Here is an 18703-nt window from a genome sequence, read left to right as displayed (position 1 = left end):
GGCTCTAGATGAACACTTAAAGACTGACCATGAACTGCCTACCCCAGCCCAACTTCCCCTTTGCCGGTCCTTTGCAGGGTCTTCCTCATATCAGCTACAGGATAAGTGACGATGTGCAGGAAACCCAGAAAACCACTCAGCTTCCTCAGTATTAGCAGAATGCTCTCCTTAGTAGAAGGCTCAATCAGGGAATTAGTTCTTATAGCAGCATCTTCACTAAGGATAAACAAAAAACTATTTCTAGTAGTCAATTAATGTATGAGTGTTTGCAAGTGTGCATGGGTTTGTGTGAAACTACACACACAGGGGGCAGGTGTCAATAATCTCAGCTCATGAAAGTTTCCTGAAGTTACCAAATTAGAGACATGATGGTTTAATAATCACTGAAATGATACAGTAATGGTGATTATAACAAGAACATGTCTTTCTTTGACCAGTGTGTAATTTGCTTTATTGAAACTATAAGTCAGTGGCTCTTTCTCACATAATTCAACAGAAATATATGCACTTGGAAAACCTTCTAATAATGAAGGAGAGACTGATTTAAGATGGCATCATTTATTGATGGTCTTCTACAGGCCAAGAAATTTTCAAATATTATTTAAGTTCTCTAAACCAGTGTTTCTCAAATTTTAATGTTCCTGAAGGTCTTGTTAAAATGCTGATTCTGATTCAGTAGGACTGGGGTAGGTTCCAGGAGTTTTTTTGTGGGAATGGACCTATTTTGTGTGTCTTAATTCTTACAGGAATTACATGAATCTATGCATGTCTTCAAATTCACAGAACTGTACATCAAAAAGTGAGTCTCTTTTACTGTATGATACTTTTTAAAAATAAAATTTCAAGTCATATATGTATACATGCTTACTGATGTGAGACCCTGAGAAATTCATAACATCACTATGTAGAACTCCTTCTGAAATGTTTATCCTGAATCTGGCCATGAGAAAACAATCCATTGTTCCAAAGTGAGAGACATTCTACAAACAATTGGCCCAGATTCTGCAAGATTATCAATATCATGAGAGGGTAAAACAAAAAGGCTGGAAACCTGTCAGATTTAAAAGAGTAAATACAGAGACATGACAACTAGATGTGATGTGGAACCCTTGATTGGGTCTTGCATTAGGAGAAAAAAATCACAATAATAAGTGATATTATTGGGATAACTGGAAAAATTCAATTATGAACTATTTTAGATAAAAGTATTACATCAATATTAAAGAAGCTGACTGTGACAATTCTACTGTTTACATAAAAGAATGTCCTTGTTCTTCACTTCATGCTGAAATGTTCCGGGGAAATGTGACATGATGTCTACAACTCATGTTCAAATGAGTCAGCCAAACACATGCACATATAGAAGGGAATTAAACATGGCAGACTGTTAATCCAGGTGAAGGACATATGGTTGTGCCTCATACTATTCTTGCAACTAATCAGACGTTTAAAATTTTCAAAATAAATATTGGTGTATTAATGTCCTATGAGTGCTATAACAAATTACCACAAACTTAGTGGTTTAAAGCAACACACATTTATTATCTAGAGGTCAGAAGTTTGAGATGGGTATTATGGGCTAAAGGCAAGGCATTGGCAAGACTGGTTCCTTCTGGAGGCTTCAGAGGAGAATCTGGTCCATGCCTTCCATAACCTCCTGCATTTCTTCACTCTTGGCTCTTTCCTCCATCTTCAAAGTGCGTTACTGCAGCCTCTGCTAACATCACCACATCTCCATTCTGCTTGTGGCCCTCCTGTCACTCTCTTATAAGGACCTTGTGATTTCACTGAGCTCAACTGAATAATCCAGGATCATCTCCTAGCTCAAGATCCTTAACTATCACATCTGCAAAGTCCCTTTTACAATGTTAATTATCATAGTCACAGGTTCTGGGGATTAGGATGTGGACATTGAGGGGAACATTATTCAACCCACCATAGTTGGAATGTGAGTTTTCCAACCCTTGTGAAAATTTTTTAAAGAAGATATTTTGAACAGAATAAAAATCACAGTACAACTTATCAAAATGTGTAGGATACAGAAAGAGCAGTGCTTAGAAGAAAATTTATATCATTAAATACTTACATTAGAAAAGAAACAGATCACTTAACCTCCTGAACTTTCATAATTATTTGACTCATAGGTGTACTTATTTTAAAGTACACTTAGCACTGGCAGGAGCTGTTTTCACTCCATATTGAACCTGAGTCCATTGGCGTTAGTGGAACCCCAATAGATCCATGAACAGTGATTGGTTGGCATTAGATACCTACTAAATTTTCTATCTTAAGTTTGTAATGTCGTATACATATGATGTGCACATTCTAAAATATTATCCTTTTTACAGTTTAAAAGGCTGTTGAATACTGCACCAAATTAGTGGCAGTAATTGAGTTATTTAGTTACACATTGCTTTTGCTTTAACTTATTTTGAAATAATTATAAATTTGTAGGAAGTCGAAAAAAAAATGTTTGGGATGCCCTGCACACCTTTCATAAGCCTTCCCCATATCTCACAGCTATAGTACATATCAAAACCAGGATATTGACATTGGTACAATCCATAGAACTTATTCATATTTCATGAGTTATACATGCACTCGTGTGTGTGTGTAGCTCTATGCAGTGTTATCACATGTGTAGATTCATGTGGCCACCACCACAATCAAGATACTCAACTGAACCATCAGCACGGGACTCCCTTATGCTACCCCTTTATAGCCACCCCAACTCTCCTCCCTTATTTCTAACACCTGATAAACACCAATCTGTTCTCCATCTCTATAATTAGGTTATTTCATGAATGCTATAAAAAAGGAGTTACCCAGTATGTATCTTTTGAGCTTGGCTTTCTTGACTCAGTATAATTTCCTTGAGACCTACCTAAGTTGTTGAGTACATCAATAATCGTCTAATTTGATTGATGAGGAGTATGCCCTGACATAGATGGACCAGAGTTTGTTCAGCCACTCACCCATTGTAGGGCATTTGGGTAATTTCCTGTTTTGAACTATTACAAATAAAGCTGCTACAAACCTTCCTGTACAAATTTCTGCATAAAAATAAATTTTCATCTCTCTGGGAGAAATGCCCAAGAGTGCAATTGCTGGTTCACTGGGCAAATTCATTTCATATTCTTTTCTATGTTAAAAAACATGTTCTTTATAAAGTGCTGGAACCAACTCTTCACAAAGTAACCTCTGTATAGTCATATAAACCCAAAGAGATATGAACAAAGATGTTTTTGTTTAGCATGCAAGTTGGCACCTGTGCTTGAAGTATAGGGGTTATCACCTGTACCCACAGTCTCTCTGAGAAGGTTCTTGCCTCACTTCTAACAAGATCTCTTATTGAAGGGGAGATTGGAAAGAATGCAAAGAGAGAAAAGACTTTCCTCCTTCTGAAATAAGGAGTATTGTGAATGCCCTTTCAGAAACAAGGCTTAAGAGCCCATCGGACCTGTGCAACTTGGCATGAATAAAATCTCCTTGGATTTTGTGTGCCTGGCTAGCCTTTTCTCCTGCAGGTGACTGTATGTCTGCGGAGGCCCTGCTACTCAAGTGGATCCTGGCTCCAAGAACAGGACCAATCTGGGGGTGGGGAATGAGGAGGTGGGGAAAGGGCCTGCTCTTGGAAAATGAAAAAGAATGAACTTATTTTCCTATTAAAAATGCTTACAACCCAAATTGGCACAAGACCTAAATAGACATTTCTCCAAAGAAGACATAGAGATGGCCAACAGGCACATGAAAATCTGCTCAACATTGCTAATTATTAGAGAAATGCAAATCAAAGCTGTAATGAGGTATCACCTCACATTGGTCAGAATGGCCATCATCAAAAATTCTACAAATAATAAATGCTGGAGAGGGTGTGGAGAAAAAGGAACCCTCCTACACTGTTAGTGGGAATGTAAACTGGTACAGTCACTATAGAAAACAGTATGGAGATTCCTTAAAAAACTAAAAATAGAATTACCATATGATCCTGCAATCCCACTTCTGGACATATATCCAGAGAAAGCTCTAATATGAAAAGATACATGCACCTCAATGTTCATAGAAGCACTACTTATAATTGTCAACACATTGAAACAACCTAAATGTCCATCACAGATGAATGGATAAAGAAGACATGGTGCATGCAGAGTGAAAGAAGCCTTCTATAAAGAGTACATACTTTGTGATTCCATTATGTGAAATTCTAGGAGAGGCAGATCTAAGTGACAGCATAAAAATATAACACTGGTTACCTCTGAAGGGGGTTGAGGGCAGGGAATGACTGGGAAGGGGCATGAGGGAGATTTCTGATGATCCTATTCTGTATCTGGATAGAAGTTTGGATTACACACTTGTATGTATATGTCAAAACTCAACCAATGTATCACTTAAGATTCATACTTTTTTGTTATATGTAAATTTTACATTAAAAGAAAAAGAGAACCTTAGAAAATTACTGAACTCTAGCTAATGACATGCATATTGAAATGTTTAGGGAGAAGTGTAACAAAGTCTTCAACTTACTTTGGCCTCAAAACAATAAATACAACAGATGATGAATGTATAAATAGGGTGGCTAGATGGGAAAGTATGTTATAAAGGAAGTTCAATAAAATGTAAATTGTAGAATCAAAAAAAGGAAGACATGGTATATATATATATGTATATATACATATATGTATATATACATACAATGGAATACTATTCAGCCATAAAAAAAGAATGGAATAATGTCATTTGCAGCAGCATGGATGGACCTAGAGATTATCGTACTAAGTAAGTCAGAGATAGACAAATATATGATATCATTTATATGTGGAATCTAAAAATATAATACAAATGAATTTATTTACAAAACAGAAACAGACTCACAGACATAGAAAACAAACTTATGGTTACCAAAGGGGAAAGTTGGGGGGGTGGTGGTGAATAAATTAGGAGTATGGGATTAACAGATACACACTGCTACATATGAAATAAACAACAAGGATTTAAAATATAAAAGAACAAAAATAAATTTTTAAAAATCTTATATGGTATCCATCTTTTTAAGCTGGTCCTCATCAGGGATCATGAGGAAACTGTGTTTGCAAGTGCTGTTGTCCAGACCTGCAGGGCTCTTTACAGTCTTCTGTCCCTGTGTAGCTCTCAGGGCCACAGTCACCTTCCCCACACAACCTCCAACTGTCCTCTCCGATCACAGGAGCCCAGACCCACACCTCTTTTTTCCCTTTGTAATGCTTACATCATCCACACTAACCCTTGGGTTTCTCCACCCAAACTGGGTATAGAATGGGACAGAAGCCATTGGCTGTCTGTTTCTTAGATAGATCCATAGAATTTGGTGAAGATTCAAGGCTCAAAAACAACCCCTGTTCATTTTCTTGAAGTTCCTATTTTTCCAGCATGTTGCTGTTCCTCTTTTTTTAATTTACTGCTAACTTTTCAGACATAGAAAGCATAGACGTTCATGCTGAGTGATGTAAAAGAAAAGTTTACTTCCTGTAAAGCCGAAAGGTGATTTTCACTTGCCATTGAAACTTCCTAACTACTAAAGCTTGAGTTTGATTTTCAGCTTTGCAGCCATGCACTACAGATTACAATCCAAATTTATGACCATTTGTTTTTATTGCACGTATCACATCATTACCAAACCAAGTTCACTTTTCCTGATGGGAAGCAAGCCAAAACGCTGAGATGCCTAGGTTTGCAGCAAAGAGAAGGTTTACTTGCAAGGCATCCAAGTGAGGAGACAGGAGAGCAAGTCTCAAAACTGCCTCCCCTGACACAAGGGGCTCAGGGTATTTATGGGATAATGAATAAAGAAGCAGGGTGGTCTGAGGCATGGGGAGCATGGGGAATGGTGACTGGAAAAAGGTGTAAATAACTATCGTTCTGCACAGGCATAACTAAGCTACAGGCTTCTGCATATTCAAAAGGTCACTGAGCTAGCAGACAGTCGCGCATGCCCAGTTGAAGGGTCACTGTTCCTACCAGCCTCAACCAGCTCAGCTCAAACTAGACACAGCTGAAAACAACTCAAGCAAACATCATATCGTTTAGGTTACATGCAGCTTAGAGGACATGCAAGTCTTAAAATTACCTTGAAGGAAGGTGAATTGGATTTGACTAATTACCCACGGGTTCATCATTTCTCAAGGAACTAATCAATTTCTATCCCAGACAATGTCAACTACATTCCACAGGAACTATTGGGTTGGCTAAAAAGTTCGTTCAGGTTTTCTGTAACATTTTATGGAAAAACCCAAAAGAACATTTTGGCCAACCCAATATAATGAATATAGAATTTTTATCAGAAGTTGATGGTGATATCAGTTCATCCTGTTCTTTTCCAAGGCGGGCAGATTACTTTGGTATTTTGGTGCATCTATTTATTTGTCCTTTCAGTGTAGGTAGAACTTAAGTATATGAAGCGTGTGAGCATGATTACCATGGTTCAGTGTGCTTTGGGGGCTTATAGAGAAAAACACTATATACAAATGTAATGTGTCAACAGTACAATTCTCTCTTTTAAATAAAAATTTCCATTTCCCTGTAGTTTATAACTGATCAGTTTCCAGTTTCCATTTTTTACTTCTTTTTGTTGTGGGGAGAAGAAGAGGCAGAAATACAAGTATTGTCAGATTTTGCCAAGGTTTCCATGGCTGCCAATGACATTCATGTTTTTCTCTTGATAGTGCATAATAAAGTATGTATTATGTAAATAATTTCAAATGCCATCTAAAATTATGTTTCTGTGCAGAATTAGACAACTTGGAGGCTAAGTATGTCTCTTTTCCTTCAAATGCTCTAGAATCCCTCTTTTGAAAAATATCCCACCTTCCTCCAACTAATTGTCATGGAAACAACTTCCAATATCTAGAATTCACTCTCAACTGGTAGTAAGAGTCCTTGGATGCTGCTCCAGCATTGGCTGCTCCCTGGAGCCTCATTAAAACCACCTACCTCACCTTTCCCACCTTAGCTGGTACTTTTATTTACGGGGAATTAAAGTACCTTTCCTCAATCCTCATAGGGGTATTCCTGCCTCCAAAATCTTGCTCAGCAGGACAGTCTTCAGCAAGCTTCTCTGATGAGACTGTGACCTTTGTCTAAATGCACGAAACTGAAAATAACTTGAACAAAATAACCAGTCAATATAGACCAAAATGGTAGCTGAGATTGGCTAGGCAGACACTATCCTTCCCACATGGCACATGATCTCATTTCCAACCATCGGTATAGATGGTTGTATCCTCCTTCGTAAGTGCATATTCTCAATAAAAGCTATAAATCTACCAACAGAAGGAACAATGCTAGTTACTCAAGGTAGTTTCACTGCTTTTTAGAGAAGACCCTCAACCCAGCCAGAATGTTGGATTAGGGGGCAATCATTAGTGCTATTTGCCAGCCATTTCCTTCCTCATTGGCTTCTTCCCTCTCAGAATATGAAAAAGCCATATTTCTTAGTTCCCTTAAGGTTGGGTCAAAACAGATGACTAACTCTGGTCAATAAATTGTGAGCAGAAACAATGTATGTCACTTTTATTCCAGAGCTCCTGATTGCCTGTCTCAAACCCTCCAGAGCTCTCTTTCCCTCTGTCACAGAATTCACAGCATTTAACTTATGCTGCATTAACATCCTAGATCTTGTCAGAAGAAATGTCCAAGCTAAGGAACAGAAGACATGTAGCAGGATAAGAAATAAACCTTTGTTAATTTTTTTTTTTAAAAAGAATGGGAAAAAAAAGAAATAAACCTTTGTTACTTTAAGGCACTGAGATTCTGGGACTATTTGTTATCACCATGCAACAGAGCCTATCCTGACTATACAGTTGGGAAGTTCAGTTTTTCACAACTAATTTCAAACTTATTTCCAGAGTTATTTGTGGACACTAGGCAATGAGATGATTTAGTTAAACAAGCAGAGGAGGGAACAGAAGAGGAAATTCATCTAAGTCACATTCAACAGTGACAGCAATTCTAAATTGTAAATAAAGGAGGTGGACTAGTCAGGGCCTAGAATAACAATGTCTTAGGGCCTAGGGGCACTCATGGATCTGGTAACTCTCAGCTAGGAGCACCTACTGGGGGATAAGGGGGAATGTCCTATCAGAATCAGAGAGGGAAGGATGCAATTTGACAGAAAAAAAAAAAGGAAAGAAAGAAAGAAAAGGAAAATGTAAATGATTTTGAAATACCACCCACTGCATTTCCCCTGCCTTCCTCCACTGTTTTCAGTGGACACTCCCAACCAAGATAGAATGCTGGGATAGTGTGTGGTCATTAATTTCTTAAGAAACTGCATCAAAAAATTCTGATGTTAAATTATATAGCAAAATCATAAAAATATTCTATCAAGAGACTGGTAAACTCATCTCTGCCTTACCTAGCTCCAGATTTTCCAGTGTGCCAAATTCTCGCTAGTCCTTGCTGTTGATGAGAGAACTGACTTTTCCTTTCCCCAACCCACTTACTGCAAGGCTCTGAACAGATTTCATACAAGGCCAAAAGCATGGATACACCTAATTAAGCTGTTTTATTCTCTTAAAAATATGAGACATTTATATGCTGAAAGAACCCAATTTTCCCCTTCACCCACTTCACCCCCATTCTTAGTAGATAATAGGACTTTCTTGAGATTCTAATCAAACCTTTATAAGCAGAAGTTTTGCTTTTTCTGGTTTTTATATTCTTAGGAAGTTTCTTATTTCAGGAAGTACCTAGAGGCAAAATTTGTTGGGAACGCAGAGAGGGAAATAGAAGGGGTTAATTGTTGCCACGGCCGGCAACAATAGGCGGATCACCTGAGTTGACATCCTGCCTTGAAACCCCACTTTTATCTATGATACCCTCAATATCAAGGGAAATTAACTTTATTTATCATTGGTGGGAAAGAAATGGAGGCCAAATGGCATCTGGGGCACTATGAAATAATAATTTTTGCAATGACTTGAGAAACATGATGAGAGACCTGAGCCAGCACTTAGCACACTCTGCCGCAGGCATCCACACTGCAGAATCAGAGCCATGGGTGCCTCATGCATCTGAGAGCAGCCACTGAGGATAAAACCTGTGTCCCATTAAATCAATTATGCTAATTTGATTTTAAGTGATTGCAAAAATTGATAGTTTTGTTTGAAATTGCTCTGAAATTTTGTTTTTGTTTAAAGATGCATAAAAGCCAAAAGCTTAAGAAGTTCAACCAAGTTCTGTATTTTACATATTAAGTAACAATTAAAATACAAATAGTGTAGATCACTACCCAGAGGTTCACCAACCTCTTTCTTTTCAAAGTTATCCATTCATTATTCAAGTTAGAGAAGCACTGTTTGGCAGTGAATAATTGAGACTTTGGGTAACTGCTGAGGATAAGAGCATAATGGGGTGAAGTTCAGAGACCCTTTTGTGTGTGTGTGTATGTGTGTGTGTGTGTGTGTGTGTGTGTGTGTGTTTGTGTGTGTGTGTTGGGTGGGAGTTGGGGGTGTGTCCTGAATTTGTTGGAAAAGACATTTTGACAAGGACAGTAACAAAGCCAAGCTAGGAATGAGGTTGTTTTCTATGATTCAGTCGCCTTTAGTTACCCCAACTCTTCAAGGTTTCTTACAGACAAACACAGTTGTGCAGGGTGACAGTGTAAATAACAAAGGGACCAGGCAGGTACGCTCTCTCTCCTTTTCTACCAAAATACCAACTTCATTGTAGGTAGCCTTGTCTAACAGTAACACTCTCACTTCCTTTGTGGAGGGGTGGCCATGGAAGATAATGCTGGCAATGAAATACAAGCACAGGTTGTGAGGTAGGGATTCCAGAAAGCTCCTTTAAAAGGGGCCTGCCTCTGCATGCTCACTTCCCCTTTGCCTTTCCTCTTGCTTGCTGCATGGACTGTTGCACAGTTATTGGTGCTGAAGCAGCCATCTTTCAAGTAACCAAGATGGAGGTGCCTGGAGAAATTGAAGGACCCCTGCGATGCATCCCTTCAAGCTTGCTGATTACCAAGAGGAAGATCTTGTTCAAGCCATCGCCACTGGAGTTTCCCATATATACAACTGAGCACAGGCCTTCAAAAGAAGGACACTTCAGCCCATCACAGCCCTCTGCTGATACTGTGTGGGGAGGGCAGCAACCTATCACAGAGACCCTGACCTGCAGTAAGGTGGCCACTGACGTCAGTTGTCCTGGCAGCTGGAGGATGAGGCCCCAAGACAACATGAGGGGCCACTGGAGTTTACATCAGGAAAAGGAAGTGAAACCCCCCGAGCAAATCTTCTTCTCAAAGAACTCAAAGGGAACAGGATCTTGAAGGGAAGGATAAAACTGGCTCTTTCAGATTACCTATATTTAGCACTTCCTGAAAGCAGCTATTTTGAGTTGTGTGTGAGTGAAAGCAACAGAGGATTTTAAAAGAGGAGAGAGAGATAGTGTGGAAGGAAGCAGTGTAAATTTAACCTAGAAGAAAAGTAATTCAGGGCGCCACATATTTTGGTTCGATTCTAGTTGATTCATGGAAAACATGGCCTTACAATTATAAAAAGAAAGAGGAAGACAAAGGAAAGTAGTATTCAAGACTGAATGTAGGATTCAAGATAAGGAGTGAGATATTATCTCATGTAACCTGCCTGGGAACAGCTCTAGATGATTGAGGCAATCATTGCTGTGACATTTTGAGTGTTTACTATGTGATGACATTGTGCCAAATCTTTTGCCTCTGGGGTTTTATTCAATCCTAAAAGATATCCTAAAAGATATTGCTCCCAGTTACAGCTGAGGAAATGAGGATATCCTTTTGCCCCCAATCACAGGGCAGAGCAGAGCTTACCCAGCCCTCCAGAGCTGGGCTTTGTCATTATTATTTTCTTTTTTCTTTTTTTCAAGTTTTATTTTAAAAATTTCAAAAACTGTTGTAAAACTAACTCAGGTGAACAAACAAGTACAACATGTCAATGAAAGATTAAAAAATAAGTATAATGAGTGTGTATTATGATAAGTCTAGTAGACTTCATACTAAGGAATGAGCTAAAAAAAACAGGGACACATGTTAATGTATGTATGTTTAGATATTAGGAACATTATTAAAATGTGAATTATTCAATAATTAGCAGCAAAAAACTGTTTAATTTCTGAATTGGAGAAAGAGTCTTACCCCAAACCATATTTCCTCTCTCATCTTCTCTCCCCAACCCCTGAAATTCAAAAAGTAGAAACAGTTTTTGTCAATTATTTAAGAAAGGTTGATTTTCAAAATATTATTAGGGTTCTCATAATCATTAGGAAAACAGATGACCACACAGAGAAAAAATGGTTAGAGGGTGGTATCAGGCAGTTCTCCAAAGTAATATGAATGGTCAAAAAATTTTTGAAAATTTATCAGCATTTCTTGCAAATTAAAGTCAGACCTAATTTTTGCATATCAAATTGACTATTTTTATTATTATTATAATACATAGGATTGTTGAAACTGCTGGTAAAATGCATTTATACCTTGCTGTTGGAGTATGTATGTACGTATTTTTGGAGGTCATAAACTACCAAGTCTCATAAAACAAAATTAAATGTAAAAACCTTAACCCTATCATTTTCTTTCATTTTTAAAAAAATTTTTATTGGAGTATAGTTGATTTACAATGTTGTTAGTTTCAGGTGTACAGCAAAGTGAATCTGTTATACATATACATATATCCACTCTTGTTTAGATTCTTTTCCCATATAGGCCATTAGAGAGTACTGAGTAGAGCTCCCTGTGCTATACAGTAGGTCCTTATTAGTTATCTATTTTATATATAGTAGTGTGTATGTGTCAATCCCAATCTCCCAATTTATTCCCCCCCATCCCCTGGTAACCATAAGTTTGTTTTCTACATCTGTGACTCTACTTCTGTTTTGTAACTAATTTCATCTGTACCGTTTTTTTTAGATTCCACATACAAGCGATATTAGTCTTTATCTGACTTACTTCATTCAGTATGACAATCTCTAGGTCCATCCATGTTGCTGCAAATGGCATTATTTCATTCTTTTTTATGGCTGAGTAATATTCCATTGTATATATGTACCACGCCTTCTTTATCCATTCCTCTGTTGATGGACATTAAGGTTGCTTCCATGTCCTGGCTATTGTAAATAGTGCTGCAATGAATATTGGGGTGCAAGTATATTTTCAAATTATGGTTTTTTTCTGGATATATGCCCAAGAGTGGGATTGCTGGATCATATGGTAGCTCTATTTTTAGGTTTGAAAGGAACCTCCATACTGTTCTCCATAGTGGCTGTACCAACTTACATTCCCACCAACAGTGTAGGAGGGTTCCCTTTTCTCCACACCCTCTCTAGCATTTATTGTTTGTAGATTTTTTGATGATGCCCGTTCTGACCGGTGTGGCTGATACCACATTGTAGTTTTGATTTGCGTTTCTCTGATAATTAGTGATGTTGAGCTTCTTTTCCTGTGCTTTTTAGCCATCTGTATGTCTTCTTTGGAGAAATGTCTATTTAGATCTTCCGCCCATTTTTTTTTTTTTAATTAATTAATTTATTTATTTATGGCTGTGTTCGGTGTTCGTTTCCGTGCGAGGGCTTTCTCTAGTTGTGGCAAGCGGGGGCCACTCTTCATCATGGTGCGCGGGCCTCTCATTATCGCGGGCTCTCTTGTTGCGGAGCACAGGCTCCAGACGCGCAGGCTCAGCAACTGTGGCTCACGGGCCCAGTTGCTCCACGGCATGTGGGATCTTCCCAGACCAGGGCTCGAACCCGTGTCCCCTGCATTGGCAGGCAGATTCTCAACCGCTGCGACACCAGGGAAGCCCCCGCCCATTTTTTGATTAGGTTGCTTGTTCTTTGATATTGAGCTGCATTGTTATTTTCTATCTACACCAACTACAGCAGAAACAGCCCAACTCTAAAGACTCTCCAAAGCTTCTTGTTTTAAATGTGATTGCAAAAGTCTCAGTTAAGAGAGTCTTCAATTAATCGAGCGTTCTGGGAAATTTAATTTCCTGGCTTAATTGAGCACTAACCAGAAAAACTTTTCCAAATGTTTTTCCAAAGTATACAAGACACCCTTTCTTGACTTAGTAAACCTGATTTAAATTTTCTTCTATAATTAAGTCACTGACAGTGCCTCGGGCTGACTGTTCTCCTCACCATCCAATAGCACACAGACTTCTTGCTGTTGTATAGACATTTTTTAGGTATTTTCCAATCTTCTACTAATTAAGGCTGAAAAGGACATCTCTGAGCAGAAGATTATTTCTTCTATATTTCAAATTAGTTTCAGATATGCCTAAAGTGGAATGTTAGGTCACTGGGTTATAATATATTTCAGAGTTTTTTTTAATGCTTCCAAAAATGCTTCCAAAATGCTGAACCAGTTTTCACCACAGTGTTGCCAGCCCTCAGTATTATAAATTTTAAAAAATCTTAGAATGTAATTGTTTGTGATGAATATAACAATAAACTGGTAACTGACGAGCTGGGACACCAGTGAAGAAGATTCTAGTCAAAGTAGGATGAAGATGGGTAGCAAGCAGGAGGGGAAGAAAACACTCAGAGAACAAAGTCTCAGAGGGGAAAAGAGGTAAAACACTTTCATACATTTACCAGCTCTTCAGGAAAGGAAGGAGAGGGAAGAAGAAAGGAGGGGAGGGAAGGAAAGGAAAGTCCTAATCTGCAGAGATTGTTAGGATGTACATGTTTCTGTTGTGGCTGATCTCAACTCACTTAACTCGGAGTTAGGAAGAAATGGGCTCAGTTGACTCTTGTGATGCAGTAGGAGCTGGCACCAGCACACCACTGACTACAGGGACCAAGGGGACTATTGGAAGGGGTAGTAAGGATGAGGATCCTTGGGTGTGGATGTACCACCACATCCTCCACACCGTGCCCTGTGAGACTTGCCACCCAACAGTTCTGGACACTTACAGGGACCTCTACACAGAGAGATGGGGGCTGAATGCTCTGTGTGGTCAAGAAAAACTCATATCCCTTGACCACAGCACAGCTGAACCCCACATGAAATTTCCTATGCTTGAGAAGAGGTGTCCTCTAGGAACCATCATGTCCCCTAATCTTTTCATGAGGTCTTTTTCAATCTGACCAGACAACGGATGCCTTGGACCATGCATCAGACTTCATAGCTTAGTCAGTATCTCTCTCTCTCTTTTTTAAAACATTTATTTATTTATTTATTTATTTATTTGGCTGTCTTAGTTGTGGCACGTGGGATCTTCATTGCTGCGTGTGGGATCTTTAGTTGTAGCATGTGGAATCTAGTTCCCTGATGAGGGATCGAACCCAGGCCCCCTGCAGTCTTGACTGCTGGACCACCAAGGAAGTCCCCATAGTCAGTATCTCTTATTGGTCATCTATTTCTACCAAATTAGAAAAACCTAACAACCTAACAGCGATTTTGGCTATGGAGCAAGTAACACTCAAAAGCCAGAAGTTAAAAGTTTCAATGGAGAGATCATAGCAAATGGATTCTTAATGTAGTCACTTATTTCATTTGGCTTTAGAAAGAGCTTCTTCATTGTTTGTTTGTTTTTTAGCATTTGGATGTGGTTTTAAAATATTCATTGCTTTATTTCTCTAACAAAATTAGAAAAACATAAGATATTGGGAAAATGTTGATGATTGAGCCATCTCATGAAATCTTGATATCCTATCCATGACAGAGATTGCCAGTGTATCTATCATGTCTTGTATTTTCTGTATTTCTGATGCTTTGACATATGGGGCTTTATTGACCCTGGAAGGACTGTCCCTCCCAGGGTTAGCCAATTCCCAGAGACAATAAACAACTCACATATGAGCACACCTTTTTTATGCAAGTCAACTGTTGCAGAGCCCACATCCCAACCACCTCCTTTCTGGGGCTTTCACACACAGACCCTTCCCTAATCACCCCAAAGCCAGATAACAGACAACCAAAGACAGCCCTTTTGCCCCAGAGTCTGCTGAAATTATTCAAACTAGCCAGTCCTAAATTTGTTCACCCTGTCTTGCTCAGCTCATTCCTTCCCACAGAAACCACAATAAAGGCTCTTGTCCACATTTTCCCTTCTCCCTCTGCCTCCCGGTATTTCCCTGCATGCTCCCCCACCCCACAGCATGGCATGGCATGCCCCTCTTCTTAAGATCTATGAGTATAACAAACTATCTTTTCAATGACAATTTTTTCCTGATCTGTTGGTCTAACCATACCTGAAAAATAATAAAACCTACATTTTAAAATAGCCAGTTGCCTCTCAATACCCATTTCCCCCTTCTTAATAGCAGATCCCCAACTTCTAGAAAAGCACACTGCCTCCCAGATAGAAAGACAGTCTTTCCGGGGTGTTCCTGGCCACTAGCAGTGGTTATATGAATAAGTTCTGCTCAGCGAGGGGACAGAAGTGCTGTGGATTATGCATACTTACCTTTGTGTCCATCCTCTTACTGTCAGCCTGCAGAGAGTTTGATGGCTGGAGCTCCAGGAGCCATTATGGGCCATTAGTATGTGTCCCACACCCCAGAGAAGGGGAAGCTGAATCATCTAATGAATCTAGATCCCTCATGATTTCATGAAGCCATTGGACTCCTTTCAGTGAGAAAGAAAAAAAAAATCTATTTTGTTTCAATAACTATCATTTGAGATTTTGCTGTTACATTCAGCCAAATAAGTACATATAATACATTCTCCTTAATGTAAAAATATCATAATATCGTGACCTGAAGTAAGAGTTCAAGCATGTCAAGGTACTCAATGTGTCCCAAAAATATATCACTTGATCATGCTACTGACATTATCAGTATCAAAAAGAAAATAGTTTAACTCATCTTTAATGTCAAAAACTTGGTAAGTGCCTTTTCTTTCAGCTGTCAACATACTCAGTGCTGAAAAGCAACATACTATATGTCCTGGCCTCTCCACTTTTTCTAAACATAGAAGACTGCCAAGGTGCTGGTGGCTGTGATTTGATCGTATTCCCAATTTTCACTTTTTCTTTGAACCATAAATAAGGAATGGGAAGCAAATCATTAACCACCAACTGCTTTGGAGAATAAAGCAGTGCGTGATTTGGCACTCAGGTGAAACCTTTCCCTACGGGTTCTGACCACAGTGTACCTTCTGCAGAACATATTTCCTTCAACAAAAGAATCACAAATTAAACAAATGACAACAACAGAACATCTTCTTTCATAGCATGAATTCTCTGTTGACCCCCCATGTGTCCCACTAGTACACTATGAACTGATTCAAGTATGGAACAGAATCAGCAAACACACTAACACATTGGTCACTGTCCTTCTACATGACAGACCATTAGTATTACACAATATCTAACAATAAATAAAGGAATTTTAACAAAAAGCCAATTGTGCTTTCTCTCTGAGAACATCTGTAATAAACGTAGAGTCTGGTCTTATAGGCCTCTCTGTGATAGTATGACTTGTGTCTCTTCCTATGACAAAAATACAATTTGTGGCTTATTCATTTTCTTTATCAACAATTCATTAATTTCACACTTAAAAATATTATTTTGTATTTGTTCTGTAAAAAAATGAGATCATGATTGCTTTACTCATGATGGTAAAATTTTGATGAATTGATAAACTTTCTGAAAGGACAACTCATTGACCTGATGAGTCCAGACACATAATATCAAATTGTCAGATATTTTCCTCTTATTTCTTAAACACCTTTGTTTAAAGGGTGAGGGAGGAGATTCCTGTCTTAGAAAATTATCATGCTCACAGATTGACAGATTCACTATATTCATAGAGAGATTCCCAGTGTTTTATGACATTGTATGTTTAGTGTTTTGCTATTCTTTCATCTTGCCATTATGCTTCATTGAATCATGAGTTAGACATTAAAAAATGCAATTTAACAAACCAAGAAAGTCCATGCAACAAGTATGAAAACACACTAGCAAAGGTGAAGTGCCTAATACCAGCCCAGAGAACATGTCAAATCCCATTGCCTCTGGAACAGCTGCTGAGAACACAACTATTAGGAACTCAATGGGATTTCTGTGAAAGTCAATTTGTTTTATAGTTCACATTTGTAAAATGTATAGAATTAAACAAAAACTGTTTCACTGTCTTTCCCTTGAAAACTATGAAAATCCCTACAGTCTACTCAATTGACCACATTTTGAATCATACTGGCTTATGGGGCAAAAGCAAGACATCCTGGAATGCCTGAAGAGGCCTCTGATGGACCAACTTCTTTGCATAATTTCTGTAAACTAATTCATTTTTAGTTGACATTAGTCAGCCTAAATTTGAGAATTTTTTTTAATAACCTGTCAGAGGAGAATTAAAAAAAAAAACCTTTACAAGTGTGACTCTGGCATGTTCTAAGAATTTCATCCTTTATAGTACCATATTTATTTGTATTATATAGGTTTTATTTATTCACTTGCTATTTTAAGAGGAAAAGTTTGATGAGAAGGAAATGCTAATCTTTGAGATCGTAAACCAGGAATAATGTAATAGTCAAGACAGAGTGGGTTACACTTCTGTAACAAACAATCCCCAAAATCTCAATAGCACAAAATAACAAATGTCTATTTCTCCCTTGGGGTATGTATACACTGCAGGTTAGCAGGGGGCTTTGCTCCTATCTCACCCTTGTCCTTACTCTGAGATGCAGGCCAATGGATCAACCCCTGTCTGGAACATCGCCACCCCTGTGTGAGAAGTGAAGCAGAGCTCAGAAGGGCCCCTTACTGAGGATTAAATGCTCCAGCCTAGAAATGACAGGTATTTCTTCCATGCACACACCTTGGCCAGAAATGGTCAGATCCAACCTGATGAAAAGAGCACCAGGAAGTGCAATCCTACCCTTACCCAGAATGGGAGGATAGAAATGTTTGGAGAACTGCACAGAATCCCACCATGAGTGATTAGGTGGGGTTGGCTGTTCCTTCTAACAAGTGTTTACAGGGCATTCCTGGTCCAAAGTACAGTTCAGGTTGCCAAGAGAGTTCAACAATGATTTCAGGTTAAATAGTATGGAACAAATCAGGACAGGCTCAAAAATCAATTCAGAGTAACAAAACATGTCATAAGAGCCAGAAAAGACAGGAAAAAATGAATCAAGAGGAATTCTGAATAAGGAGAGAATTCTTTTTTGATTTAAATGACTGGGGAAGTCTTCACAGAGGAGTTTTTGGATAGCAGCTTTAATACAGGAAAAGATTTTAATATGCAGGGATGGGACCAGGAGACTGAAAGAAGGGATTTCTGAGCAGAAAAAACAGCATGGTGAAAGTAATGCATTTTGACACACCCACTTTATAATTGTATGTTGTCAGTTTTACAGTGACAATGATATCTTAAACAAAGTTCATTTCCTCACCCTCCATGGAGTTCCTGATACTTACCTTATGGTTGTCTTATTGGGGTATTGGGGATACTTATATCAATAGTATCTAACTCTGAAGGCTGTTTTATTACTATGGTTGACTGGGCGCTATTGAGCACTTGGAGAGGTACTTCCTGAAAGCTATGTGTCTTTGTTATTAGATGAACCACAAAGAACGTAATCTTGACTTTTGACAGGAGGGAAATAAACATTTCACATCTACTTTATATCCCTTGTTGCCCCTGATTAAGAAACTGCAGAACTTTCATTGTAAATTCATTATGAGTGGCTCTATCTCCACTTAGCTTTTTTCTGACCCCTAGATCTCTCTCTTTATAGCAATTCAGCTGGAAG

The sequence above is a fragment of the Balaenoptera physalus genome (genome assembly GCF_965194825.1).
Source record: "Balaenoptera physalus genome assembly, chromosome: 7".
Classification (NCBI taxonomy): Eukaryota; Metazoa; Chordata; class Mammalia; order Artiodactyla; family Balaenopteridae; genus Balaenoptera; species Balaenoptera physalus.
This window is presented reverse-complemented; position numbering follows the sequence as displayed.